Here is a 27606-nt window from a genome sequence, read left to right on the forward strand (position 1 = left end):
AGAAATTATTCAGTAATTGTATAGGGAAAACTTAATATAAATTAATCAAATTAATGAAAAATGGAGATTAGAGTAACAAGGGATTGGCTAGTAAGAAATAATAACTGTAGCCCTGTCTGGTGTGGCTCAGTGGATTAAGTGCTGGCCGGCTTTTGAACTGAAAGATCACTGGTTTGATTCCCAGTCAGGGCACAGGCCTAGGTTGTGGGCCAGGTCCCCAGTTGGGTGTGTGCGAGGGGCAACCGATTGATGTATCTCTCAAACATGGATGTTTCTCTCCCTCTCTTTCTCCCTCCCTTCCCCTCTCTCTAAAAAGAAATAAAATCTTAAAAAAAAAATAACTCTAATTATGGAAATAGCAGACATAAAGTACAATAGTACACTCTTGAGTTGGAGCATTCAATGAAGAGTACACCTTTCACTCCCAGGCCTTGAGATCCATACCATGTTGGAGAGGTCACTGCCATAGCTCACTGAATGGCAGAGACGTTGTGGTGCCCTACTAGTGCTATTAATCCTCCTTCTGGAAAACAGCCCTGTGGAATATGGCAGAAATCCACCCTCTGGGGTGCTTGGAAAAGCCATTGATTACTGGGCCTTGCTGGCAGCTGTACAATGCAGGAGCTGGGCACTGGAGAAGCTGCCTGTGCTGCAGGAGACTGTGCTGCACAATGCACCCAGGCTGCAGGTGCTTGCTGAGAGAGCACCAGAACCAGAAGGCAAAACCTTTTCCTCCTGCAATGTCTCTCTAACGCCCTCTACTGACAAATATTCTGTGCCAAGTGGCTAAAAAAAAAAAAAAAAGGTTTGAAGGGCCCAGATTCATTTTCACAGAGCAGTCTAAAAGGATGAGTCTGGATCTGAGAATAGATCAATAGTTGGCACAACATTTCCTAGCACCCGGATTATTGGTCTTTAAATACCAGTTCCTACTGAAAGAAACTAGAGCTCCTTAGGAAAATGGTTGATTTTACATCTGAGTCAGGAAAAGTACAGTATGAGCATATCTTGTCATACGAGAAGGCAGGGAAGTTATCAAAGATCACTGGGCTCATGTCAAAAGGACTCAGTAGCCAATATGAAGAGGCTCCCATTAGCAAATAATGTGACAAGATAAGTATCAATAAAAAGAACTACAACGGATAGACATACATCAAATACGTTAAATGAATAAGTGCATAATGAATCAGACTAGCAAAAATTTTCTCATTGATCACTTTTAGAGGATGCTAGAGAACCATTTTTTAAAGATTTTATTTATTTTTTAGAGAGAAGGGAAGGGAGGAGAAAGAGAGGGAGAGAAACATGGATGTGAGAGAGAAACACCCATCAGTTGCCTCTAACATGCCCCCAACCAAGGACCTGGCCAGCGATTCAGGCATGTGCCCTGACTGGGAATCAAACTGGCAACCTTTTGGTTCACAGGCCCGTGCTCAACCCACTGAGCTACACTAGCCAGGGTGAACCATATAAAAAAAACCCAACCAAACAAACTGGTAAATAAATGGAAAAAACCTAAGAATTTAACTTGTCCTTTTTTTTTAATACAGAGTGATTTCAGGGTAACCAAATAGGAAATGAGGGAAAGTTTCTCTCTATGGAAGAAATGAAGAGGGAATGATAGAATTAGAACAGTGCTTCTCAAAGTGTGAGCCCCTGGATTTTTTCAGGATCCATTAAGTCAAAACTATTTTCATAATAACACTAAGATATTATTTACCTTTTTCACGAGGTTGACATTGCATTGATGGTGAAAAAGCAAGAGTGCTTAAAACCGCTGGTGCCTTAGCATGAGTTAAAGCAGTGGTACTGATGTACTGGTAGTCACTCCATTCTTCACGGCCACACTTACAGTAAAAAGAATTGTCAGTTTCACTTAAGAATCTCCTTGTTGATACAGTAAAAGTTATTAATCTTATTAAATCTCAACCCTTGAGTACATGTCTTTATAATATTCCATATGACATATTTCCTTGGTGGAGGAAACAAAAGAAAAAATAAACAAATATAACTACATCAAACTAAAAAGTTTATTCACAGCAAGGGAAGCCATCAACAAAAGGAAAAGACAACGTACTGAATGGAAAAAGATATTCACCAATGATGTATCTGATACGGGGTCAATGTCCAAAATTTATAAAGGACTCGGACAACTCAACACCAGGAAAACAATCCAATTAAAAAGTGGGCAGAACACTTCTATAAAAAGGACATACAGATAACCAAAAGACACATGAAAAAATGCTCAACATCACGAATCATCAGAAAGATGCAAATTAAAACCACAGTGAGATACCGCCTCTTACTTGTCAGAAAAGCAATCATCATTAAATAAACAAACATTAAGTGTTGGTGAGAATATGGAGAAGAGGGAACCCTAGTGCACTGTTGGTAGGAATGCAGACTGGAGCAACGACTATTGAAAACAGTATGGAAGTTCTTAAAAAGTAAAAAATGGAACTGCCTTATGACCTAGTGATTTCACTTCTGGGCATATATCCAAAGAAACCCAAAACACTAATTCAAAAGTATGAGTACATATGCACCCTCATGTTCCTTGAAACATTATTTACAAGAGCCAATATATGGAAGCAACCCAAGTGTCCATTAATAGCCAAGTGGATAAAAAAAGCGGTGGTACATATATACAATAGAATATTACTTGACCATAAAAAAGAATGAAACCATTTGTGGTTCATACCATTTGTGACAGCATGTATGGACCTAGAAGGTATTATGCCGAGTGAAATAAGCTCCAGACAAAGAAAAACAAATAACTTATATCATTTATATGTGGAATCTACAGAACAAAATAAATACACAAATAAAAAAGACTTAATTAAATATAGAGAACAAGCCCTGACCATAGTGGCTCAGTTGGTTGGGGGCCCTCCCTCAAAGCAAAGGGTTGACAGTTCGATTCCTGAATAGGGCCTAGGTTGCAGTTTTGGTCCCAGGTCAGGGTACATGTGGGAGGCAACTGATTGATGTTTCTCTCTCACATCCATGTTTCTCTCCCTCTCTTTCTCCTTCCCTTCCCCTCTCTCTAAAAATAAATAAAATCGTTAAAAAAAAATAAATACAGAGAACAAATGGAGTCCAGAGGGGAGTGGTGTTGGGGGATGGGATAAAAAAGCTGATGGAATTAAGAAGTACTAATTGGTAGTTACAAAATAGGCATGGGGATGTAAGGCAAAGCACAGGGAATATATAGTTAACAATATTGTAGTAACTATGTATGGTGACAGGTGGACACTTGAATTGTCAGAGGGAACACTTCATAACCAATATGAATGTTTATCTGCTGTGCTGTACACTGAAACTAATACAAAAAAGTGTTGAATGCAAACTGTCATCAAAAAATAAAATTCGCCACCCCGCCAAAACCTAATGCTATGATATTCTGTATGATGAAATGGGAAACACGAAGAAAGCACTTCTGCTGCACACTGAAGTACAGTCGTATCCCCAGTGGATAAATGAAACCACGGATAGTACTATACATACATACCTATGATAAAGTTTAATTTATATATAAATTAAACACAATAATAGATTAATAATATTAACTAATAATAAAGTAGAACAATTCTAACAACATATTGTAATAAAAGATGTGAATGTGGTCACTTGTTTCAGGGGATTCCTTGCTGAAGTCTTTACATAGGTGCAGTACTTTCTGTCATAACATGTTTTCTGTTCATGTCTTCCACACACACATTTAATGCCTTTTCCACCCTAACTAAGCACTCATCAGGCACTGTGGTTGTAACTTTTGTAGCTGAGGTGCAACAGCAAAACTAGCACGAATTTCTTTTTTTCCTTCTTCACAATTTCACGGATAGATTTGTTCTTACCGTCGATCTCAGCAACCTCAGCAGACGATTTTTTTCTTTTCTTATCAAGTTGAGAACTTTCACTTTTTCTCTTAAAGAAAGAACTTTATGGCTTCTCTTTGGCATATCCAAATTGTCAGCCTCACTAGCCTTGCCCTGTGGAGCCACTGCTAAGTAAAATAAGGGTTACTTGAACATAAGCACTGCAATGCCACTACTCAGAAAAGTGTGCAATTTAAGACTTATGAATTGTTTATTGAATTATTTAGTATGAAATTTTCCATTTAACATTTTGGACCTTGGGTAACTGAAACTGTGGAAAGCGAAACCACAGGTGAGGGGGCGCGACTACTGTGTGATGGCTGTCTTGAGGAAAAGTAACTGTACAAGTATTTGAGTGGAGAGCTGAACTATTCACTTTTTTTGTGGAACAGTATTTCTACTTAAAAGAACCATGACAGGAAAACTGTGGTTGTTCAGACAGCAGTATTTGGCAGACATTTTCACGAAAATTAAGACAACAGCCTTGTCACTTCAAGGAAAACAAATTGACAGTGTTAATTGCCCATGATAAATTCAAGCTTTCAAGTGAAAATTGGAATTTGGGAAAACTTGTATCCACCACTGTGAGTTTCACATCATCTCCATATTTAAAGATTTTTCTGATGAGATTGGTGGTGATATTAACAAATGTGATTTTTTTGGAGATTGTGTAATGAAACATGTCAATATTTGCAACATTTGCATAATTCAATGAACCAATATTTTTAAGATGACTAATGCATGATGTTACAAAATCATGGATGGGTAAAAGATCTAGTCAAAGTCCACGATAGATTTTAAGGAAACAGAGTATAAAAGTACATTGACGTGGTTTCAAATTTCACATCACAATTAACCTTTACCCTTTAAAAAACTACCACTTCTTTCTAAAAAGAATATCCACAATTATCTGTAGAGGCTATTAAAATGCTCCTCCCCTCTCTAATTACATGTCTGTGTGAGACTGGACAGTCTTCATATACTTCTACCAAAGTAACATATTACCACACATTGAATATAGAAGGAGACATGAGAATACAGCTGTCTTCTATTAAGCCAGACTTTAAGACTTTAAAGAGATTTACACAAATGTACAGTGTCATTTTTCTCACTAATTGTTTTGGAAAATATGGTTATTTTTCATAAAATACGTAATTTATGCTATACTTATTGTTACTTTAAAATGAACTAATATATACATTCTGAAACTCCTCAATTTTAATAGTGAATATAGTAAATATCAATAGAAATAACCTACATAAACAAAAGCTCTTTGGGGTCCTCAATAACTATTAAGAATTCTGACCTCAAAAAGTTTGAGAACTTCTGAATTAGAATATCATTGTTTTCTGAATAGTTAATGAAGTAATGAACCTGGGCTTTGATCGTCAATGGCTACTATGTTCCAAAAAAGAAGATATTATGTACCTCCTGATGGAGATTTACAACATCACCTACGAAGTATTCTTGCCAAAAAAAAATCAAATCTGACTTTAGCGAAGCTTGTAGATTCTACTACTAGTTTATATGAAATACAGGGGCAAGAAGAATCTGTTAAAGACACTCTGGGGATGCAATAAGCAAAACCTAGCCTAGCAGATCATTCTATAGGAGAAATGACTCCATTTCTTCAATGAATAAATCGCAAGGTAAAAAAGAGGGACGAGTAAGCCATGGGCTTCTATTTCCATTGTTTGGAATGCTTCATCCTGCCTTTCCATTTGGTGAACTCTTACTCATTTTTCAAGTTAAAACTCAAATGTTACTTCCTCAGAGAAGCCTTGCCTGCCTTACTCAGGCAGAATCCATTATTCTCTCTTTTGTACTCCAATGGCATTTTGTACAAATCTCTAGTTTAGGGCTCTCCATACTTTATTAAGTGTCTGCTTACATGTTTATTCTCTCCTTGAATGCCAGCACCATCCTCTCTATGCTTACACATTTCCTAAGGCTCAACACCATGATTTCGGTTTTTAGCAGGTACTCAACAAATGTTTGTTAAATGAATGAATGGGATGGTGGTTGGGTCCATGCTCAAAGTCCATGAATCTACTTTTAATTCCTTTCCTAATAAATTCCACTACTGCAATGAACTAAATTGTGTCCCTTCACCCTAAATCTATATGTTGAAGCCCTAACCCCCCGCAATGTGACAGTATTTGGAGATAGGGCCTTTGGGAGGTAATTAGGGGTCATGAGGTTGGGGCCCTCAGGATGGGATTGTTGTCCTAGTAAGAGGAAACGCCAGAGAGAAAGCCCCCCCCCCCCCGCCCCCAAGACACATTGAGAATGCTTATAAGAACCCAGTCTTGCTGGCTCCATAATATCAGACTTCCAGCCTCCCAAACTGAGAGAAAATAACTTTCTGTTGTGTAAGCTACTCAGTCTATGGGATTTTGTTATTGCAGCCTGAGTTGAGGAATGCAACTACTTTTGCTCCTCCTATATCTTCAGGTTTTCCACCATTTTCTTTTATCCAGGAAATCAGACTTGACACAATGTTCTAAGGTTCTGATCATGACTAATATTGACAGAAGGCAAGCTTAACAATAAGCACACACAGTTATTGAGTACCCACTCTATGGCAGGCACTGCTCTGGGTGCAGGATGGTCTGAGAGTCAAGAAATCAGGGCCCTGCTGTCCTGAGCTTATATGCTACTTGGGAGATGGCCAATGATCAAGTAAATCCATGAAAATAATTCTAACTGTGAAAAAAAGAAACAGAACATTGTGGTGGAGAATCAGGTTGTGTGGGGGGAGGGGAGTGGAGAGAACTCTGGTTAGGGTAGTAAGGGAAGAGGTGACAGTTAAGCTGAGATACAAGGGAATTAGCCATGTATGAAAATGGGCAAGAACTTGACTTACAGACTTGGAGGTCAGCAAGTATAAAGGACCCAAGGCAAGGAAGAGCTTGTTGTGTTCTAAATGTTGGAAGGTGAAAGGGAACAGAATTTTCCACCCCCAAATATGTCTTTTTGACATAAGGATTATCTTGAACTATTTTTAAGAAACAGAAGACATTGGAAAGCTCTGAAAACCTACTAGAAGTTACTTTTTTGTAAGAGGCATTAACATTTATAAAGGAAATCTCCATTTGTAAGGGTGTCTCCCTCTCTGTACCAGGAAAAGGAAGATGACTAAACCTCTAGAAACTCTTACATATAGAGAAAGCAGTGACTTAAATGGTCCTAACAACCATACCTGTGCTTTGGGTGATAACCTGCATAACAGGCTCCTCCCCTTGCCACCCCCAACATCTTTTGTCTTTAGCTGGAGTTCGTGTTTAGGGTGGTGGCTTAGGCCATTTCAGGGATTTATTCAGTTTTCCTGGGTATCTCCCAAGTATACAGGAGTATACATGTTATTAAACTCGTTTGTTTTTCTCCTGTTAATTTGTCTTTTATTACAGGGGGTTCTCAACCAAGAACCTAAAAAGGTAGAGAGAAAATTATTTTCCCTCTTCTACAAAGGCTAAGGCAACTGGAGAGCAGTTGAGTGCAGATGAGAGAATGTGAGATGAGAGCAGAGTGGTACAAAAGCTCTTAGTGCCTTGCACACAAGGGTAAGGGCTTTAGATTTCATTCAAAGAGCAATGGGAACTCTTTGAAGGGCTTCATGCAGACAAATGACATAGTCTGATTCAGGTTTCTGACTGCTGCATGGGGAATGAATTGTAGTGTGGGCAAGAGTGGAGCTGGGAGAACAGTTAGTAGGCTCTTACAAGAGTCCAGGCAGGAGATGATGGTGGCAGCAAAGAATGAGAGAAGTGGACATACTGCAGATCTATTTGGAGGGTCAACAGAAACTTGCCGGTGGGTTGGATGGCAGTGGGGTCTCCATATACTGCAGTGTTACTGCATCCCTACAGCCCAGGACTCCTAACCTGGGATCCACGTGTCCCGGGAGATCCATGAATGCACCTTAGGAGTCCACAATCCCCCTGAAAATGTCCACACAATTGTGTGTCTGAGAATTGTCTTGATGGGGGTTGTGCTGGGGGTAGGGGTCCATGGTTTTGAAGATCCACTCTCCATTCTTTTCTTCTCTGTTCTCAGTCCTTGGGTTTGGCCAATGGGGATCCCCAGCAAGATGGAAGAGGGGTAGAGTGAAGCCGGGATCATATTTCCCTGATTTTCTCTCTGGGAGGCCACCTCAGTCTGGCTGTGTTCCTTGAGAATGTCACAGATCTTCTCAAGGCAGCCCTTTGTGTGGGAATTTCCCCATCTGGGTTCCATTTACCATTCTGTCTCCTTGATCTTTGGACCTAGGAGTGATAGTACCCTCAATGTACTGCACTGACCCTAGTTGGCATAGCTGGAAGCTTCCAGAATGACCTCTTTCTTGGTTGGCTCCTTACTTCTCATTGGCTTGGGCCTTTAGGGCATCTCTCCTTACAAGGACTTGAGGAAATAATTCAATGAAATACTACCTAGAGTACTTTGTTCACAATAAAACACTGTATAACTACAAGGGTTTTATTACTACTATGAGCTGACTGAGCCCTAGCAGGTGAAAACCTGACTAAAAGTCATGTAGGAAAATCATCTGGTAACCTGTGATATTTACCTTCGGCCTCTCCTCCTATTTAGTCATTTGGATTATAATTTCAAAACACAATATATCAAAAATGGCACACAGCTCTCACTGAGAACCTGAAAAGGGAATGGTTTCAGGCATCTGTTTTAGCCAATGGGCCCCTGTGGTGGCCTGTCTCTTTTCTAACACACGAGCTGAGGAATTAAAGGTCTATCTCCTCTCTAGGCTGCAACTGCACAATCTCATTCAGGATTCCACCTGCTCTGTTTTGGTCACTGACACATCTGTCTCACCAAAAGGTGAGGAAGTCTGATCTATAAGATATATTTTCTTGGCCTGTGAATTATAGGGGCTTTGCCTACTACCTGAATACACTTTGACACAACTTAATATACTCACCAGACATTTTCATTTCTGACCTCTTTTTCTCTCAGGTTTTCTGACTAGCTCTGAGAGCTGGTGGGTAGAAACATCTCACCCCTTTTGGCACTGGCTCCAGGACAAAATTAAACTTTTTGGCATCCCTGTCCTTAGACTAGCAGCTTCTCTGAATTGCACATTCAGGTATCTCTCAACAAACAGTTCTCTCTACCTTTCCAGTGATATCAGTGTTTCTGCAGTCTCCTCTCTTAGCTAAATCCCACCCACCCAACTTCTTTCCAATTTCTACTAATAAATGTCCCCTCTGGTTCTGACTTTTCTAAGATTCCCATGTGCTCCCCTTCTCTTCTCTTAAATATCATCCTCAAGGACATGCTCCTACCTCATTTTCCAGAAGCCTCTCAGTCAGTATATGTCATTGTCACCTTTACATCCCAACTCATATTAGTTATGATGCAGGTATAATAACAATTCACCTAATGGAGAGTCCATCACACTGTGGGAAAATCAAATTGCCTTGTGTCTATAGCCACAAAATTTTGGATGAATAAATTCTGAAGTGTTATAATGTGTAGGAGGTATGGATACTACTTAAGGTTAATTTTAATTATTCACTCATCTTTTCCCTAAAAGAGTTCAATTTAACTGCCTACTAGAAATTGCTTCTTAGCACTCCCAGCCAAGATGGAGGCGTAGGTAGATATACTTTGCCTCCTTGCATAACCAAAAGAAGGACAACAACAAATTTAAAAATAAAAAACCCCCAGAACTACCAGAAAATTGAACTGTATGGAAGTCCGACAACCAAGGAGTTAAAAAAGAAACATTCATTCAGACTGGCTGGAGGGGTAGAGTTGGGCAGCCAGGTGGAGAGGACTCGAGGCAAAACGGCGGATGGAGGACCAGGCAGGTGAGGTGACGACTAGTGGACCGGGCGGTCCCACATTTGTGTGCAGATAAACCAGGAGGAACAACTAAGGAGAGAGACAGACCACACAACCTAGGGTTCCAGCAAGAGGAAATAAAGCCTCAAAACCTCTGGGTGTAAAAACTTGTGGGGGTTGTGGCAGCAGGAGAAGCTTCCACCCTCACAGGAGAGTTTGTTGGAGAGACCCACATGGTCCTAGAATGTACACAAGCCCACCCACCCGGGAATGAGCGCCAGAAGGGCCCAATTTGCTTGTGGGTAGTGGAGGAAGTTACTGAAAGCCAGCCGAGTGCCAAGCAAGTGGCATTGTTCCCTCTCTGACCCCTCCCCACATACAGCACAACAACACAGTGATGTGGGTTGCCCCACCCTGCCCAATACCTAAGGCTCTGCCCCTTACAACCTAACAGGCATGCCGAGACAAAACAATATGGCCCAAATGAAAGAACAGATCAAAGCTCTAAAGACAGAATTAAGTGATGAAGAGATAGCCAACCTCTCAGATGCAGGGTACAAGACACTGGTAATCAGGATGCTCACAGAAATGGTTGAATATAGTCACAAAATAGAGGAGTGAAGGCTGTGCAAAGTGAAATAAAGAAAAATATACAGGAAACCAACAGTGAAGGGAAGGAAACTGGGACTCAAATCAACGATTTGGAACAGAGGGAAGAAATAAACATTCAACCAGAACAGAATGAAGAAACAAGAATTCAAAAAAATGAGGAGAGGCTTAGGAACCTCCGGGACAACTTTAAACATTCTGACACTGGAATCATAGGGTGCCAGAAGGAGAAGAAGAAGGGCAAGAAATTGCAAACTTATTTGAAAAAATAATGAAGGAGAACTTCCCCAATCTGGCAAAGGAAATAGACTTCCAGGAAGTCCAGGAAGCTCAGAGAGTCCCAAAAAAGTTGGACCCAAGGAAGAACACACAAAGGCACATCATAATTACATTGCCCAAGATTGAAGATAAGGAGAAAACCTTAGAAGCAGCAAGAGAAAAGGACACAGTTACCTACAAAGGAGTGCCCATAAGACTATCAGCTGATTTCTCAAAAGAAACCTTGCAGGCAAGAAGGGGCTGGAAAGAAGTATTCCAAGTCATGAAAGGCAAGGACCTACATTCAAGATTACTCTATCCAGCAAAGCTATCATTTAGAATGGAAGGACAGATAAAGTGCTTCCCAGATAAGGTCAAGTTAAAGGAGTTCATCATCACCAAGCCCTTATTATATGAAATGTTAAAGGGACTTATCTAAGAAAAAGAAGAAGATCCAAAATATGAACAGTAAAATGACAGGAAATTCACAACTATCAACAACTGAACCTTAAAAAAAACAAATGAAGCAAACAACTGGAACAGGAACAGAATCACAGAAATGGAGATCATGTGGAGGGTTATCAGCAGGGAGGGGGAGAATGGGGAAAAAAGTACAGGGAATAAGAAGCATAAATGGTAGGCACAAAATAGACAGGGGCAGGTTAAGAATAGTATAGGAAATAGAGAAGCCAAAGAACTTAAATTCTAACCATTTTAAAGAATTGACATCCCAGAGTGACCCCTTCTCTGAACACAATTATCTTTCATTATAGCCTGTGTTGTTTGTCTCCATGCCTGAGATTCCATAGTCGTTATGTCCCTGAAAACAAAGTTTTTGTTCTTGCTAAAGTCAGTATTAAAAAACAAACCAAACTAGACTCAATTTAATGGCAGGAAATGTACTTTAATATAACAAGGTAACAAGTTAAAATTGCTAACACGATCATTGTGAACCCTGGCTGTCCACTGATAGTTATGCTTAGACAGAGAGAGCTGGAATGATCCAGAAACCTGACGGACATAAGTGAAGGGCAGAATGCTGAAACTAGCACCTGGTTGTGGTGACACCCTAAACACTCAGGAACAGGGTAAGGAATTCAGCTGGACCCCCAAAGTAGCAAAACCATCTGGTTTGACACATTCGAAGTTTTGTTAGAATTAGCACCAGAGATAGGTGCAATAAGCTGCCTTTAAAAAGAAATGAATGCACATTGGCTTAAAAAATCTTCATTGAAGTAAAATGTATGCACAGAAAAGTGCACAAATCTTAGGTGTATGCTCACTGAATTTTCACAAACTGAGAATGCACATGTAGCCAGCACCTACATCAAGGAACAGAAAATGACCAGTGACCCCCCTAAAATTCCTCTTTTGGTTCCTCCCAGTCACTATCCAACCCTTCTTCCATCCTTAGCACTTCTATCTACCATACTTTATATTTTAGTTGTTTATCTTATTTATAATTTGTCTGCCCAACCAGAATGTAAGCTTCGTGAGGGCAGAGATTTGTGTTCTGTTTTGTCAAGTGCTATATCCCCAGCTGTTCCTAGCACATAGTTATCATTCAGTAAATATTTGTGAAAAGGATGGATGAAATGCTGTAATAAGAAATGCAGAAAATAAACCCAACCACCAACAGATGAATGGATAAAGAAAATGTAGTATATCCATACAGTGAAATATTATTCAGCTGTAAAAAGGAATGAAGCACTGACACACACTCAACATGGATAAACCTTGGAAACATAATGTGAAGTGAAAGAAGCCTGACTTTGGCTTACAAGACTACATATTGTATAATTCCATTTATATGTAATGTTCACAATAGGTAAATCTATAAAAACAGAAAGTAGATTAGTGGTTGCCTATGGCTGGGGGAGTGAGAGAATGGAATGACTGCTTAATGCATAATGGCTTTCTTTCAGAGTCATGAGAATGTTTTGGAACTAGACACAGGCGATGGCTGCACAACATTATGCATGTACTAAATGCCACCGAATCGCACACTTAAGGATGGTTCATTTTATGTTAGGTGAATTTCACCTCAATAAACCAAATTTTTAAAATATCCTAAAAGGAACAAAACTTGTTGAACACCTTTCCATTCTCCATCAGAAAGAGTGAATTCTGGTAACTGGATAATCCTTCGTGTGAGGAGGGCGATAGATATGTAGGCAAAAGCCTAGTAATTGGGGTAGGCTAGATTGCTCTGTAGCAAGAGGAGGGAGAATTTCTAGTCAGAAGAGCGGGAAGACTGGAGCCAGCACAGTTGAGTGAAGGCGCATGAGGAAGGAGAAAAAGATACAGAGACTGCAGGGCCGAGAGAAGAAAATTGCGATGAACCACTTAATGGGATTCTTGAGTGAAATACAACTTTTTGTGGTGTTAAGGATCATTTCTGAATACAATAGGCAGTGTTAATAAGTTTGGTACTTTTGAGACAGGTTTTAAACTTCTTAAAAAGAAGGGAGGGAGGTGAGTTTGGCTGGGGTGGGGGGAGTAGTGGGGGGAAAATGCAGACAACGGTAATTGAACAACAATAAAATAATTTTTTAAAAAAACTTCTTCAAAAGAAAGATTCCTGAGTCCAGGAAGATAAGACATTGTAGGGGTTGAATGGTGGCCCCCCAAAGATGTATCCATGCCCTAAACCTTGGACCCTGTGACCTTATTTGGCCAAAAGGTGTTTGCAGATGTAATTAAATTAGGGATCTCAAGATGCCAAGATTGCCCTGGATTATCTGGGTGGGCCTGTAATTCCAATGACAAGTGTCCTTAGAAGAGAAAGGCAGAAATTCGAGACAGACGGAGGAGAAGACACAGGCACACAGAGCTGAAGATGTTAGGATGGAGGGAGAGAATGGAGTGGAGTGATGTGGCCACAAGCCAAGGAACACCAAGGAATGCCAGTAACCACTAAAACCTAGAAGGTGTATGGCCCTGCAGACACCTTGATTCTGACCTTCTGGCCTCTAGACTATGAGAGCAAAAACTTTTATTTTGAAGCCACCAAGTTTGTAGTCATTGTTATGACAGCTCCAGTAAACTCATACAGGCCTCCAGGAGTAAATCCAACAAGTTGGAGGTGAAAATACATGCAGAGCCAAGAGTTTGGGTCCCTGGGGATCCAAGGAGTGGAGAAGATGCCTTCTTTGTGTCCATGAGATGAGCTGGTGGTTTTCTGGCTTCTAGAGTGGCCCCTATGTGTGTGTGCTCACGTGACAGAGGGCAGTAGAGGAAGCCATGGGCTGGGGCTGACTGGCTCCAAGCATTTTACATCCTTTAGCCATTGTCAGCATTAGTGCTGAAGGAATGAATGGGTGGGTGCTCTGGACACAAGCGAGAGTGAGAAGACTCTGAAACAGCAGCTGAGGAGAAGGCAATCTGTATTTGCTTGGTGGAAATACAATTTCCCTGCTCTGTGAGCCAGGCTTATTAATTTAGAGTAGGGAGGGAAAATTGGCAAAATCTGCCATCTTTTACTTGATAAAGTGATCAACAAGTTACCTGAGGTGGCCATGTTTTAGCAACACTGGATGAAAATGCTTATGAGAGAGGATGGAAGGAGGGGGATGAACAAGTTTGATTTTGAAAGAACAGTGCCACAGAATGTTTACATATGTGCAATCCACTATAAAAAGAGCATCAAATTTCAAAATTCTTATGGTTTCAAATCCACTTGTTTACAACTTAAGTGAAATTGTTTTAATCTACTTGTTTATGACAAAGATGGAAAAAAGTTGCTTTGATGTAAGAATGAAGTCAGTCGTGCCAGGATGTCATCATTCCACATCTGTTGTTGTTGATAAGCAGTCAGCAGTCCAGCTGCTGAGGGGCCCCGCTGGGGGCTTACTGATAAGAACATATGGAGAAACAACCATGGCAAGGGGACATTTACACTATAAATACTGACAGTTTGTGAGGACTATTTGAGAGTTTTGGTTTGGGCAAGGCGACTCTTCACTAACCTAAAAATTCTCTGAAGACCCTTGAAACATTTGCTCCTACCATAGTCAGGACGACTCATTGGTCAGTAGTGATATTAAACTGTGTAGCAGTCTCTGGAGTGATAACCCTCACAGCAACGCAGCTTGTCCACTAACACTGGATTATTCATTCCCTAGCAACAGCTCTAGCAAGAAGGGACTTTTACTTTTGCACAGGTGGCTGGAAATCAGCACTAGGTTAGTTGCCAACACTCTCTATTGCCTCTTCTTATAAAATGGTATACCTCCATGTCTTAGTTATTATAAATAATGCTGCAATGAACATAGGAAAAACATGTATCTGTTCAAATAAGTGTTTTCAATTTTTTCAGGTAGATACCCAGAAGAGAGATTGTTGAGTCATATTGTAGTTCTATTCTTTACTTTTTTAGAAACCTCTCTACTGTTTTCCATAGTGACTGCACCAAATTTACATTTTCAACAGAAGTGTATGAAGCTTCCCTTTTCTCCACATCCTCACCAACACTTGTTATTTCTTGTCTTAATGATAATAGACATTCTAACAGGTGAGAGATGGTATCTAATGGTTTTGATTTGCATTTCCCTTATAACTAATGATGTTGTGCATCTTTTCATGTATCTGTTGGCCATCTGTATATCTTCCTTGGAAAAGTGTCTATTCAGGTCCTCTGCCTATTTATTTTCTATCCTCATACAAGGATGTTTATTGATTTTTGAGAGAGAGGGGAAGTGGTAGGGGGAGAGGGAAGCGGGGGAGAGATAGAGAGAGAGAGAGAGAAAGGAACGTCAACGTGAGAGAGAAACATCAATTGGTTGCCTCCCATACCTGTTCTGACCAGGGATCGGAACTTTTGGTGTACCAGACGATGCTCCGACCAAGTGACTCAACCAGGGCCTTTGCCCATTTTTTAATTGCATTGTTTGTTTTTGTTGTTGTTGAGTTGTGTGAGTGCTTTATATAATTTGGATATTAACTCCTTAAAGAAGAAGTGGTATATATATGCACTGGAATACTACTCAGCCACAAAAAGATGAAATGTTGCCATTTGCTACAACACGAATTAATCTTGAGAATATTATGCTAAGTGAAATAAATCAGAAGGAAAAGTACAAAAACCATATAATTTCACTCATATGTGGGATATAAAACAAAAAGTAACAAATTAACAAATAAAAACAAACAAACTCATAGATAGACAAGCAGAATGGTGGTTACCAGAGGGGAAGAGGGGGTGGGAGGAGGGCGTAGAGGGTAAAGGGAGACAAATATATGGTAACTAGACTTCTCATGCTGATCACACAATAGAGTATACAGATGTATTACAAAATTGTACACCTGAAATTTATATAATGTTATTAACCAATGTTATCCCAATAAATGTAATTAAATAATATTTTAAAAAAGGTATACCTCATATTAAATTTGGACTTTATTTCTCTCACCTCCCCTTGCCTGGAACAATAGTATAATTAATCTGCCATTTGACTAGAGTATGTAATTTCTTTATTTGCCTATTAAGAGATATCCTGTGTACTATTGGCTTGTGAAATTATTATAATTACCACAGCAAACCTGAGCTAAATAAATTGCCAGCAAAGATAGACTCAGTTTCTGAGCATCACTTTTGCTGCCACCCAAAACTAAAGAAAAACAACTGTTTTAAAATTTCCTTCCTCTGATTGTTGCAAAGAGAGAAGCTAATATAGACAGGAGAAAGGAGAGGATCTTCGACATAATTATTTATTTAGCATTAAAGCCTTGACTATATACTTGAGCAATACCAGGTGGATCTTATGCTTTTGGGTTTTATAATGTTTAAGAATCCTTGGAGCCCTGGCCGGGTAGCTTAGTTGGTTAGAGCATCGTCCCTACACACCAAGTTTGCAAGTTCGATCCCCTTTCAGGGCACATACAAGAATCAACCAATGAATGCATAACTAAGTGGAACAACAAACAGATGTTTCTCTCTCTCTCTAAATCAATAAATGAAAATTTAAAAAAAAGAAGCCTTGGAAATTAAATTGTCTTTCCTCATGTTCACATGTAAAAACTGTATTTCCTATGTAAGACTCACTCCCTTCTCTTTCGATTCACAGAGGATAGCTATTTAGAGGATATAGACTTGGCTGATTATTTTCTTTGACTATGTCTTAAGGAATTATGGTAAAACTTAATTGAAAATTTCCGGACTGCAAAAATAACTTCACTTCCATTTCCTTCTCCTCTTCCATTTATTTATCTCATAAAATCAAGATAAAGTTATATCTTCTCAGTTCTTCCATCCTCATCCCCTTCCCTGCCTTGGTCTATATGTAAGGCATACATTATTCATCCTCTATTTCCTTTAATAATCTCTCTTCCTCTCCCACCCCCCTCCCCCAACACCCATGGTCTATAAATCAAGTACCTGGGATACAGATTCTAAATAGTAGGTGGAATTCTTCCCTACAATATGGGATATTTCTTTTCTTGTGTTATTTTTCATTTAAAGTGAAGCAAAGTATTGTTATCAGTCAGGATTTAGACAGGAAACCAGAGCTACCATGAGTATTCTAGGAATGAAACCTTTCACAGATGTAGGAAGAACTTGAGAAGTGAATGTCTGAAAGGGGGAGACAGAGGATCAGAGAGTCAATAGCCACCACTGGAAGCATTAGTGAAGTTGGACAAATCAGAGCTTTCAGGAAAGTTAAAGAAGCCAGGTGAATCCAGCTGCCCAAGTGGAGCAGCGAAGAGGGAGTTCATGGAGAGGCTTATGGGAAGCTGTGGCCTCTGTGTAACTCTTGCCTGTGTGGGTCCACAGCCATGCCCCTGGTGGTGGGCCTGAAGCCGTTGTTGGCTAGCAGAGCTAATAGTAGGAAATGAGAACTGGAGGTGGAACAGGAGAGAGCTGGATAAGCTAGGATCATCTTGTGGGCAAGCTTGTTTCTGTCCATCACTCTACCTAATACGAAATCTACCAAGAGTAGTGACTGCTGCTTGCTTCCTGCATTACAATTCTCACACAAGTTCCTCTTTTGGCCAACTCAAATCCAGAATCGTACAAAGGAGAGGCTTCTAGAAAACATAGTTCCTTGCCATAATCAAGTTTCCACAGCACAACACCCACCATGACAAAGTGGCATCACAAACAAAAGCCATTTTCAAATTAATCTTCCGTTCTAATGTCCCTCAGCTCAGAATTCAGAATGCATAAGTGTGTCATTGTTTTTACGATGGCCAAATAAACCTAGTTTTGTTGCTGGTGGACCTGACAGGATACTGTTGTCCAGAGTGGGTGGCATCTGCTGAGAAGCTCATAAGATTCCTAGTTGTGGCTCTGACTCATATGGTAAATGTACTCACATGTAATGTGTAACCCTGGGCAAATTCTTCCCTGTTGTGCCTCTTATTTCCTCAACTGTAAAATGGGCGGAATTGTACCCAGTTGGCATTTGTATAGTCCAAATTAGATAATGGATGTGAAAGCACTTTATAAATTGCTAAATGCCATGATAATTGTAAATCCCATTATTTCAAGGAGTATTTTTCAGCTTGGCAAATGTTTAGAGCTTAAGAACAAAAGAGAGGCTGAAAAGTAATATTGAAGTGAATCAGTTAATGAATGAACATGACTTGGCATCATGGGAAAAATTTTAAGGTATTGGTGAGGACATAATTTCAGATATGGAAGCTGCCAGAGAATATCTTTACTCCCAAAAGTCAGCATACTCCATAGACCCTCATCAGTGGCATGACAACCCAGAAGTTTCCCTCCCTCTACAGATACCTGTTTATTTTCTAGTTAACAAAGAGTAAGGGGGATATCATCATTATCATCATCATCATCATCATCATCTGCCTGAAGACCCAGAACACACTGTAACAAAGCACTATTGATAGGATAGGGATCAGTGTTGACCTCTCTAGAGGGTAATTTGGAAGTTTGGCTTATGACCTAGTAATTCCACTTCTGTGAGTTTATCTGAAAGATGTATTCTAATATGTATAAATGTATAACTGCTAGGCTCTTGCATTCTAGAGGTGAGCAAACTTCATCTCAGAGGTCTTGCATTGAAGAAAGCACCTGTAGGAACCTTCATGGTACAGTCTAATTGGGGGGAGGCACTTTGATGGACATAACGTAAACTAAGAGAGTTAACAAGAATGTGTGGAGCTCCTTCTCTGTGTCAGTCCCTCAACCAGATTATGAGAATATTGCAATAAATAAATCAGACCAACTTCTTCCCTAATGGAGAAGAGAGGCAACACAAAAATGGACAATGTAATCAAATGACAAGTTAAGTATCTGAGAAAAAATAGAGCAGTGTCAAGGATTAGAGAATGATGCCCATGCCCTTTTACATAAGTTGGTGAAGGAAGACCTCTTTGAGGAGGTGCCATTTACTCAGCAAAATGAATGAATGGAGGTAGGAAGCTATGCTAATATTTAGGGGCAGAAAATTTCAGAAGGAGGAAAAACAAATGCATAGGCCCCAAGATGAGAAAGAACTTCTTTATTCAAGAGACAATAGGGAGGCCAGTGTGGCTGCACCACAGAAAGGAAGGAGGGTAGTAGCTGAGGTAAGAGGTAGGTCGATGTGGGTCAAGTCAGGTGAAAAGTTTTGAACTGAAGCGTCACTTTTGCCAGCTTAAGTATCGAAAAGATACTCATGGAGGGTAAGTTAAAGATGGGCAAGAATGAAAGCAGAGAGACCTGTAAGGGTCTATTGCAGTGGTCCATAAAGGAAACTCTCAGGATGCTGGAACCAGGGCAGGTTAGTGGTGAAGACGGTGAAAAGTAGTCAGAGCCAGCATGCACTCTGAAGGCAGGGCTGACAGGATCTGCTACCAGATCAAATGTGAGGTGTGATAGAAAGACAAGAGTTAAGGATGACTCCACAGTATTGACAAGAGCAAGTGGAAGAATAGAGCTGCTATTTATTGAGATGGAGACTACCAGGCAAGGAACAAGTTTGGGAGTAATACAAAATTTAGTTTTGGAAAGATTAAGTTTGAGATGCATATTAAGCATCCAAGTAAGGATGTTGAGTAGTCAATTGGGAATATGAGTCTAGAGGTCAGAGCAGAAGATATAAATTTGAGAGTCATTAGTAGATAGAAAGTTGGTAAAGCCATTAGACTGGATAAGATCATCCAGGAGTGAGTAAAGATAGAAAAAAAGGTTTAAAGTCCGAGTCCTAGAAGATCTCAATGTTTAGAAGTTAGGAAGAGGAGAATGAGCCAGTTAAGAGAGACTGAGGGGTGGTCAGTAAGGAAGGAAGAAAATCAGGAGAAGGCAGTGTTCTGGAAACCAAATGAAAAAATGTTTTAAGGAGTAAGTGGTTTTTGGGGATGTGGGAGGGATTAAATAATAAAGTAGGAGGCATTTGGAATTTTCAGGGCTACTAGATTTAGGAGGTGAAGAGTTTAGGTACAGAGGAAAGAGAAGACATGAGGAGGTCAATGGACACAGCAGAAGTTCCAAGGAACATGGCAGGATGTCAGGGTCCATGAAGAAGTATCAATGGGAAGTCCCCATGTAGTGAAGAATAGCTGGAAGAAGGTCAGTGCAATCTCTACCAAAATTCTAATGGCATTTTTTCACAGAAATAGAAAAAAAATACTAAAATTTGTATGGAAGCACTGGCCAGTTAAATCAATTAGTTAGACCGTTGTCCTGATATACCAAGGTTGCACGTTTGATCCCTGGTCAGGGATCATACAAGAATCAATCAATGAATGCATAAATAAGTGGAACAACAACTTGATGTTTCTCTCTCCCTTCCTCCCTCTCTCTGAAAATCAATTAAAAAATTTAGAATTTATATGGGGCCGCAAAAATCCCTGAATAGCTAAAGCAATCTTGAGAAAAAAAAGTTGGAGGCATCACACGTCCTGGTTTCAAACTATACTACAAAGATATAGTAACCAAAACAGCATGGTACAGGGATAAAAAAGAAAAAAAGACACACAGACAAATGGAACAGAATAAAGTGCCAATAAATAAACTCTCACATATATGGTCAACTAATATTTGACAAGGGTGCCAAGAATACTCAATGGGGAAAGAATAGTGTCTTCAATAAATGATGCTGGGAAAACTGGATAATCACATGCAGAAGAATGAAATTGGATTTCTGTCTTACCCCACTCACAAAAATTAACTTGAAATGGATTAAAACCTTAAACATAAGACCTGAAATTGTAAAACTCCTAGAAGGAAACATAGGGGAAAATTTCGACATTGGTCTTGGTAGAGATTTCATGGATATGACATCAAAAGAACAGGCAACAAAATAAAAAGTAAACAAGTGAAACTATAGCAACCTAAACCCTGCTACACAGCAAAAGAAACAATCAACAAAAGGAAAAGGCAACCTGTAGAATGGGAGAAAATATTTGCAAATCATATATCTGAGGGAGTTAATATCCAATGTATGTTAAGAACTCATACAATTCAGAGTAGCTTTCTGACTTCTGGTCAAGATGGTAGCATAGGTAAACATGGCTCGTCTCCGCACACAACCACATCAAAATTACAACTAAACTATAGAACCACCATCACTCAGAATTGTCAAAAAATCAAGTTGAATGGAAATCTGACCACTACGGAATTAAAGAAACCACATGCATCCAGACTGGTAGGAGGGGCGGAGACGCAGAATGGGCAGGTCCCACATCCATGTGTGGTGGATAAAAATTCGGTCCTTTTTTATGCTGTTGAGGTTCTCACTAAGTTCATTGAACATCCTTACAACCAGTGTTTTGAACTATGTATCTAGTACATTGCTTGTCTCCATTTTGTTTAATTCTTTTTCTACAGTGTTGATCTGTTCTTTCATTTGGGCCATGTTCCTTTGCCTGCTCATTTTGGCAGCCTCCCTGTGCTTGTTTCTATGTATTAGGTAGAGCTGCTATAACTCCCTGTCTTGGTAGCATGGCCTAATGGCTTTGGTAGGTGTCCTGTAGGGTCCAGTGGCACAGCCTTCCTGATCACCCAAGCTAGGCACTCAGGGTGCACCCCTTGTGTGGGCTGTGTACACCCTCCTCTTGTAGTTGAGCCTTGATTGCTGTTGGCACATCAATGGGAGGGATTATCCTCAGGTCAATCAGCTGCAGGGACTGGCTGTGACCACTAACCACTGACCTCTGACCACCGTGAAGCATCAGCTGTGTGGGGACCAACCCCACAGAGCAGGATTTACTTCCGCAGGGCTCTGGTGCCCGCTGAGTCTGCCCCTTGAGTGTGTCACTTGTGGAGCTGGTTAGATGGTGGTGCTTCGACATGGTCTGAAGCTGTCCTCTGGGTGCGCTGTCTCTGGGGAATCCTGGGAGGTATAGGCCAAGGTCAGCTACCACTTGTGTTCTGCCTGTCCCCTGGCCTCCTCCCAGGCATGAGCTACACAATGATCTGCAGATGGCTGCTACTTGTGCTGGGCTTGGAGGTGCTCAGGTGAGGCCAAGCTGTGAACCAAGTCTGGCTGCTGCTAATGCTGGGCCTGGAGATACGGGGCTTGCTGAGGCCAGATGCTGCTTGTTTGAGAGATTTTAGGAAAATCTAAGCATTACCTAAGACAGGCCTTTCCTATGGAAAAGCCATTAGAACAAGCTTGGGTGGGTCTGAAAGTTGGGTGGGGCAGGGCCTCAGGGAATTACCAGGGTGGGGCAAACAATGTGAGCCAGGTTGATGAAGTGTCAGATATGGTGCCTGCCTGGTAGCTCTGTTGGGGAGGGTCCATCAAAGGAAGAATGGCCTCTATCAGAACTTCTGTCTAGGAGAGACCTGCCTGCCCCAGCCCCGAGCTCTTGCCCCGATGCTGGACAATTCAGTTAATCCTCATATGTTTCTGGTGCCTTTCAAGCTGCTGGAGCTCAGAGGGAGTGAGTCCATGTTAGTTTGTGCAGAGCCCCTTTAAGAGGAACTGTCTGAGTCCTGGCCAGTGTAGCTCAGTTGGTTGGAGCATCATCCTGTGACCAAAGGGTTGCAGGTTCAATTCCTGGTCAGGGCACATACCTAAGTGGTGGGTTTGATCCCCAGTCTGAGCACATATGATCCCTGGTCCAGCGTGTACGGTGGCTGATCAATGCTTCTCCCTCTCTCTAAAGACAACAAAGAGAGTGTCCTCAGGTGAGGATAAAAAAAGAAAAGAGGAACTACCTGGGACTCCAGAAAGCTTCTGTCTCCCTCGGCCTCAATCCCTGCTGGTTTTTACATGCAGTCAGAGAGGTTATGGGTACTTCTTTCCTGGCACTGGAACCCTGGGCTGGGGGACCTGGTGTGTGGCTGGGCCTCCTCGCTCCTCAGGAGGGACCTCCACAGCAGAGACATCCTTCCTGATTTTTATCTGTGACATGTGGGGGTGGGACCAGCCCATTCTGTGTCTCTGCCCCTCCTACCAGTCTCAAAGTGGCTTCTTTTAAAAAATTCCTTGGTTGTAGGTCTTTCACTCAGCTCGGTTTCAGGCAGTTCTGAATGATGGTTGTTCTGTAGTTTAATTTTGATGTGATTGTGAACTAAAAGAAGATGTCATGCACACAGGACTAAAATCAAAGGAAAATATAAAATTAATTAAAAAGCTAGATGGGTAATTCAACCAAGCTCTACTTATAAAGCATGTTAGCCATTTCATACTCTAACTCAGGACACTTTCTGGGCACAGGACAGGTGCAAACAGTAGATAATTTTCACCCTCTCTTTTAGGGCAATGAGGTAGGATCTAGAATTAATCAGTGTCAGAAAAGATTTAATCGCTGTCTAGTTCATCGCTCATTTAATAATTCCTTATGAAGAATTAATTTCCTGTTACCAACACAAAACTAACGTAATGCATTATGATGCAGAGTGTGAACTGTTATGTGAGTCCAGTCATCCTCAGATTTGTGGACAAAATTAAGTATTGTATTTGTTAGGTCACCATATTTGGGTGGTTTGCTCACATTAGTTGATAACCTGAACATGCCCCAAGCCCCTCAACCAGAGGAGCCCCTAGGGAGGAAGGCAACTTCCCTCTCCTGTTCCCTCCATTTTTCAGTGGCTTCACCATCCTCCTAGGTTTGAAACTTATGAAGTCACTTCTTTCATACTTCTTTCCTCATCCCCCAGGACTGGTCAATTGCCAAGTCTTGTCAGTACCATACTGCTTGTCTCTGTTTCTTCCCCTCCTGGCTCACTGTTATTATCCTGCTTTCCCTCTTGCCTGGATTATCACAGTAGTCTCCTACATTCTCTTGCTGCCTCTAGGCTGCCTCATTCCAATCCTCTGGCCTCTAAATCTTGATTGGTTTTCAAAGCCTAAACACTAGCATTCAAAGTCTTTCCTAGCCCTCACCTTCCTATAATGCAGTGGTGTCAAACTCATTTTCACTGGGGGCCACATCAGCCTTGTGGTTGCCTTCAAAGGGCTAAAAGTAATTTCAACTCCTTAACAATTAAGGAGTAGTTACATTTATACAGTCCTAAAATTATTTCAGCCCTTTCAAGGCAACCATGAGGCTAATGTGGCTGCCAGTGAAAATGAGTTTGACACCCCTGCTATAATGGTTAACTGTATGTGTCAACCTGGCTGGGCTATGAAGTGCCAAGATATTTGATCAAACATTATTCTGGTTGTTTCTGTGAGGGTGTTTTTGAATGAGATTAACATTGAAATTGATAGACTTTGAGTAAAGCAGATTGTCCTGTAAGTATGGGTGGGCCTCATCCAAATAGTTGAAAGCCTTGATAGAACAAAAAGATAAGCCTCCCCTGAGCACAAGAGAATTCTCTAGCAGACTGCTTTCAGACTTGATTGCAACATTGGTATTCCCGGTTCTACAGTAGATGGCCTTCAGATTAGAACTGTACCATCGGCTCTGCTGGATCTCTAACCTATTGGCTTTTGGATTGGAACTGCATTATTGGCTCTCCTGAGTCTCCTGCCACCTCACCCAGCATATTTTGAACTTGCCAGCCTCCTTAATCATGTGAGGCAATTCCTCATTATCTATCTATCTATCTATCTATCTATCTATCTATCTATCTATCTATCTATCTAATCTCCTATTGGTCTCCTATTGGTTCTGTTTCCCTGGAGAACCCTGACTGAAATACTCCTAACCTTGTGTCCCACTAAGCCGCTTTGCAAAGCTGACGTTACATTTAAATTAGGGAACACAGGTAGTAAGCAAAAAATATAATAAATAAGTAAATTCTAGAGTATTTTAGAAGGTGAGAGGTATAGTAGAACAAGTAAAAAAGGAGGATGAAAAGGATCAGGAGTTGAAGAGTGTGGATTGCAATTTATAACAGGGTGGTCAGGGTAAGCCTCCCTGACAAGGCGACATTTGAACAAAGACTTAAAGGGGAGAGAGTTAGTTATGCGGATATGTGGGGGAAGAGGGGCGCAGGCAGCATTACTTGTTTTACAATGAACATTATTTATTTGTTTGTTAAAAACAGCCCTTTTACCCAAAGGTAATCATTATTTTGACTTATAGCACAATCTATTAGTTTTGCTTGTTCATGAACTTGATAGAAATGGAATCATACAGTCCGTATTCCTTTGTGTGTCTGGCTTCTTTCACTCATCATCATATCTGTGATGTTCATCCATATTATTGTGTGTCAGAAATTTGTTCTTTTTTTGTGGCTGTGTATTATTCTCTTGTATGACTATACCAGCAATACATTTATCCATTCTCCTGTAGATGGACATTTGGGTTGTTTCTAATGTCGACTAGTACAGCGCTGCTATGAATATTCATAGACATGTATTTCTCTTGGGTATTTCTGGGTCTTAAAATAGGCATAGGTTTCACTTTACTAGATACAATAAAACTCTTTTCCAAAGTGGTTGTATCAATTTATACTCTCACCAATGACATATCAGAGTTCAGGTGCAGTATAACCTTTGGTTATCAGATCATATACATAATATACAGGGTCTAGCACAAATAATGCCACTTTTTAATTATAAAATCTTTTATTACAAAATCATAAGCATGTAATTCTGTAACATAACAATATCACTCTCAAACACACCATATGAAATTTCAGGTGAAATGTTCAAATTAAAACTATAAATTATTACACCCATATTATTACCCTACCAACCACACTCCAGCAGGTCTTACTTCTGTTGGACCCTGTATATATTATATATATATCTATTAAGGTTTACAATACACAGATTTATACATTTATATTGCAATACGATTGCCATTGTAGTGTTAGCTAAAACCTCTATTGTATCACATTATTATTGTTTCTTCTAGTGCCGGGAACAATTAAGATCTAATCTTTTAGCAAATTTAATGTTTATAATACAGTTTTGTTGTCTATATTCACTATACTGTATTTTAGATCTCTAGAACTCATTTATCTACTAGTTTTTACCCTTAGACAACATCTCTCCCATTCTTCCACCTCCTTCCTCCTCCAGGCCCTGGTAACCACCATTCTACTCTCTGCTTTTACACGTTTGTTTGTTTGTTTTTTGAGATTCCTTATATAAGAGATATCATATATGTGAAAATTAGCTTTAGGACTGGTGCACTTCACATACTATAATGCATGTATACTATACCTCAATTTAAAACAGTTGATTCAGCAAAGTCAGGTTTTGAATGTGAAGAAATCTCAGGAATACTTTCACCAATTTATCCTGTCATATAATATTTCTTTTATATATATCCAAAGGTGATATATGGTAAAAACAGATGTCTACATGACTGCTAAAGAACTCTCTCAATAAATATGAAATAAAATTCTAAGTGCTCAAAGACATATGTGTGCTCACACATATTCAAATTCAGAGGGACTGCACATCATCCCCCATTTCCCAATAAGATTAAAAAAAAAAAAACCCAACCAACTCACTAAAATCCATCCCAAAGAGCACAATGATGAAGTGCCATCTGTGAGGCCTTTAACACACTGTACAGAGAGGGGTTGGCAGGTACATCACTGGGTCTGTAAAGGCTGACCAAGGTCACTGACAAGTACTTGATGAAAGTCAATGGTCAAGTTACCTTGACAGCTTTTAACCTAGTTAATTTCAAGGCTTCAGGCTCCTGGCTCCACCCTGTAAGACACTTCTGTTGTGGCTTCATGGCGATGACCAGCTTGACTCTGCCCCTGCCCCACCCACAGGATCTGGGGCACAGTGGTGCTCTGATTTACCCTCTGACCTCTAACTACAACCAACCCCATAATTCTCTTTCTGCCACATTCTGTCTTTCTTCAAGTGCCCTGGAATCAGACACCTCAGCAAACTCTTTCAAAAACAGTAGAACATTGACCATATTTCACAACCTTGGGGCCCAGCGTGTAAAGTCACTACTTATTCAGGATTTGAAAAGAGAGTCTTCCCTCAGTCTTACCCAAAGACAGGGCATTGACTATGGAGTTCAATTCTAATTGGCTCCCATGAGTGGACTGTGGAGATTTAAACTTAATTTGATCATTCTTTTAAAATCAAGATGATTTTAAAAAATCAAGATAATGTTCATTTAGTTTTACACAAGCACTAAGGGCCTTTCTTGCATCTTAATTCAATTCTCCAAATCATTATTAGGCTTTATATTGGATTCACAGATACAATGTTTGGATAATTTTTTCTCACTGAGATTTGGTATATTATTTGTTCCTGACCCATGTAATTTCCAGGTATCTAAAATGTATAAATCATTTATGGTCTAGATGATGATCTGACACTACCCTGCATCTCAAAATGTTCTGTACCTTTATGCATGCACAGGTGCTCAATTACAAAGTTCAGGTTGGTCTTTAGACACCAGTGTAATAGCCCAAGGCGCTTTTGATTACAAATAAATCAGTTCTCAGCAACCTTTTCTTTCCCCTTTTGGCTTTCATTGCATAGAATAAAAAACTATTCTTCTGTGGGAGCTACTAAGCTAAAGAAGATAAAAGAGGAGAAAATTCCACTTATTTCTCTTGCCAGAGGGGAGATTTTTTTTTCTGTTCAAATAAAAAGTTTCCAAGTTTCAAAATGGAGGCTATGAATAGATTGCTAATTTTCTCCCAAAACTCCTTTTGTCTATTTGTTTTGTAGTAACAGAAACCCCGAAGTTAAGAAGGTAAAATCGTTTCCCAGAAGGGAGACTACCT

General features: G+C 40.2%; 1 protein-coding gene across 2 annotated transcripts in view; it reads right to left on the reverse strand.

The window, feature by feature from the left end:
- Nucleotides 1–27606, reverse strand: part of USP9X (ubiquitin specific peptidase 9 X-linked) — a 408004-nt gene that overhangs the window by 170838 nt on the left and 209560 nt on the right. The gene's annotated exons all lie outside the window — the stretch shown is intronic.

Source organism: Desmodus rotundus, chromosome X, assembly GCF_022682495.2.
Source record: "Desmodus rotundus isolate HL8 chromosome X, HLdesRot8A.1, whole genome shotgun sequence".
Classification (NCBI taxonomy): Eukaryota; Metazoa; Chordata; class Mammalia; order Chiroptera; family Phyllostomidae; genus Desmodus; species Desmodus rotundus.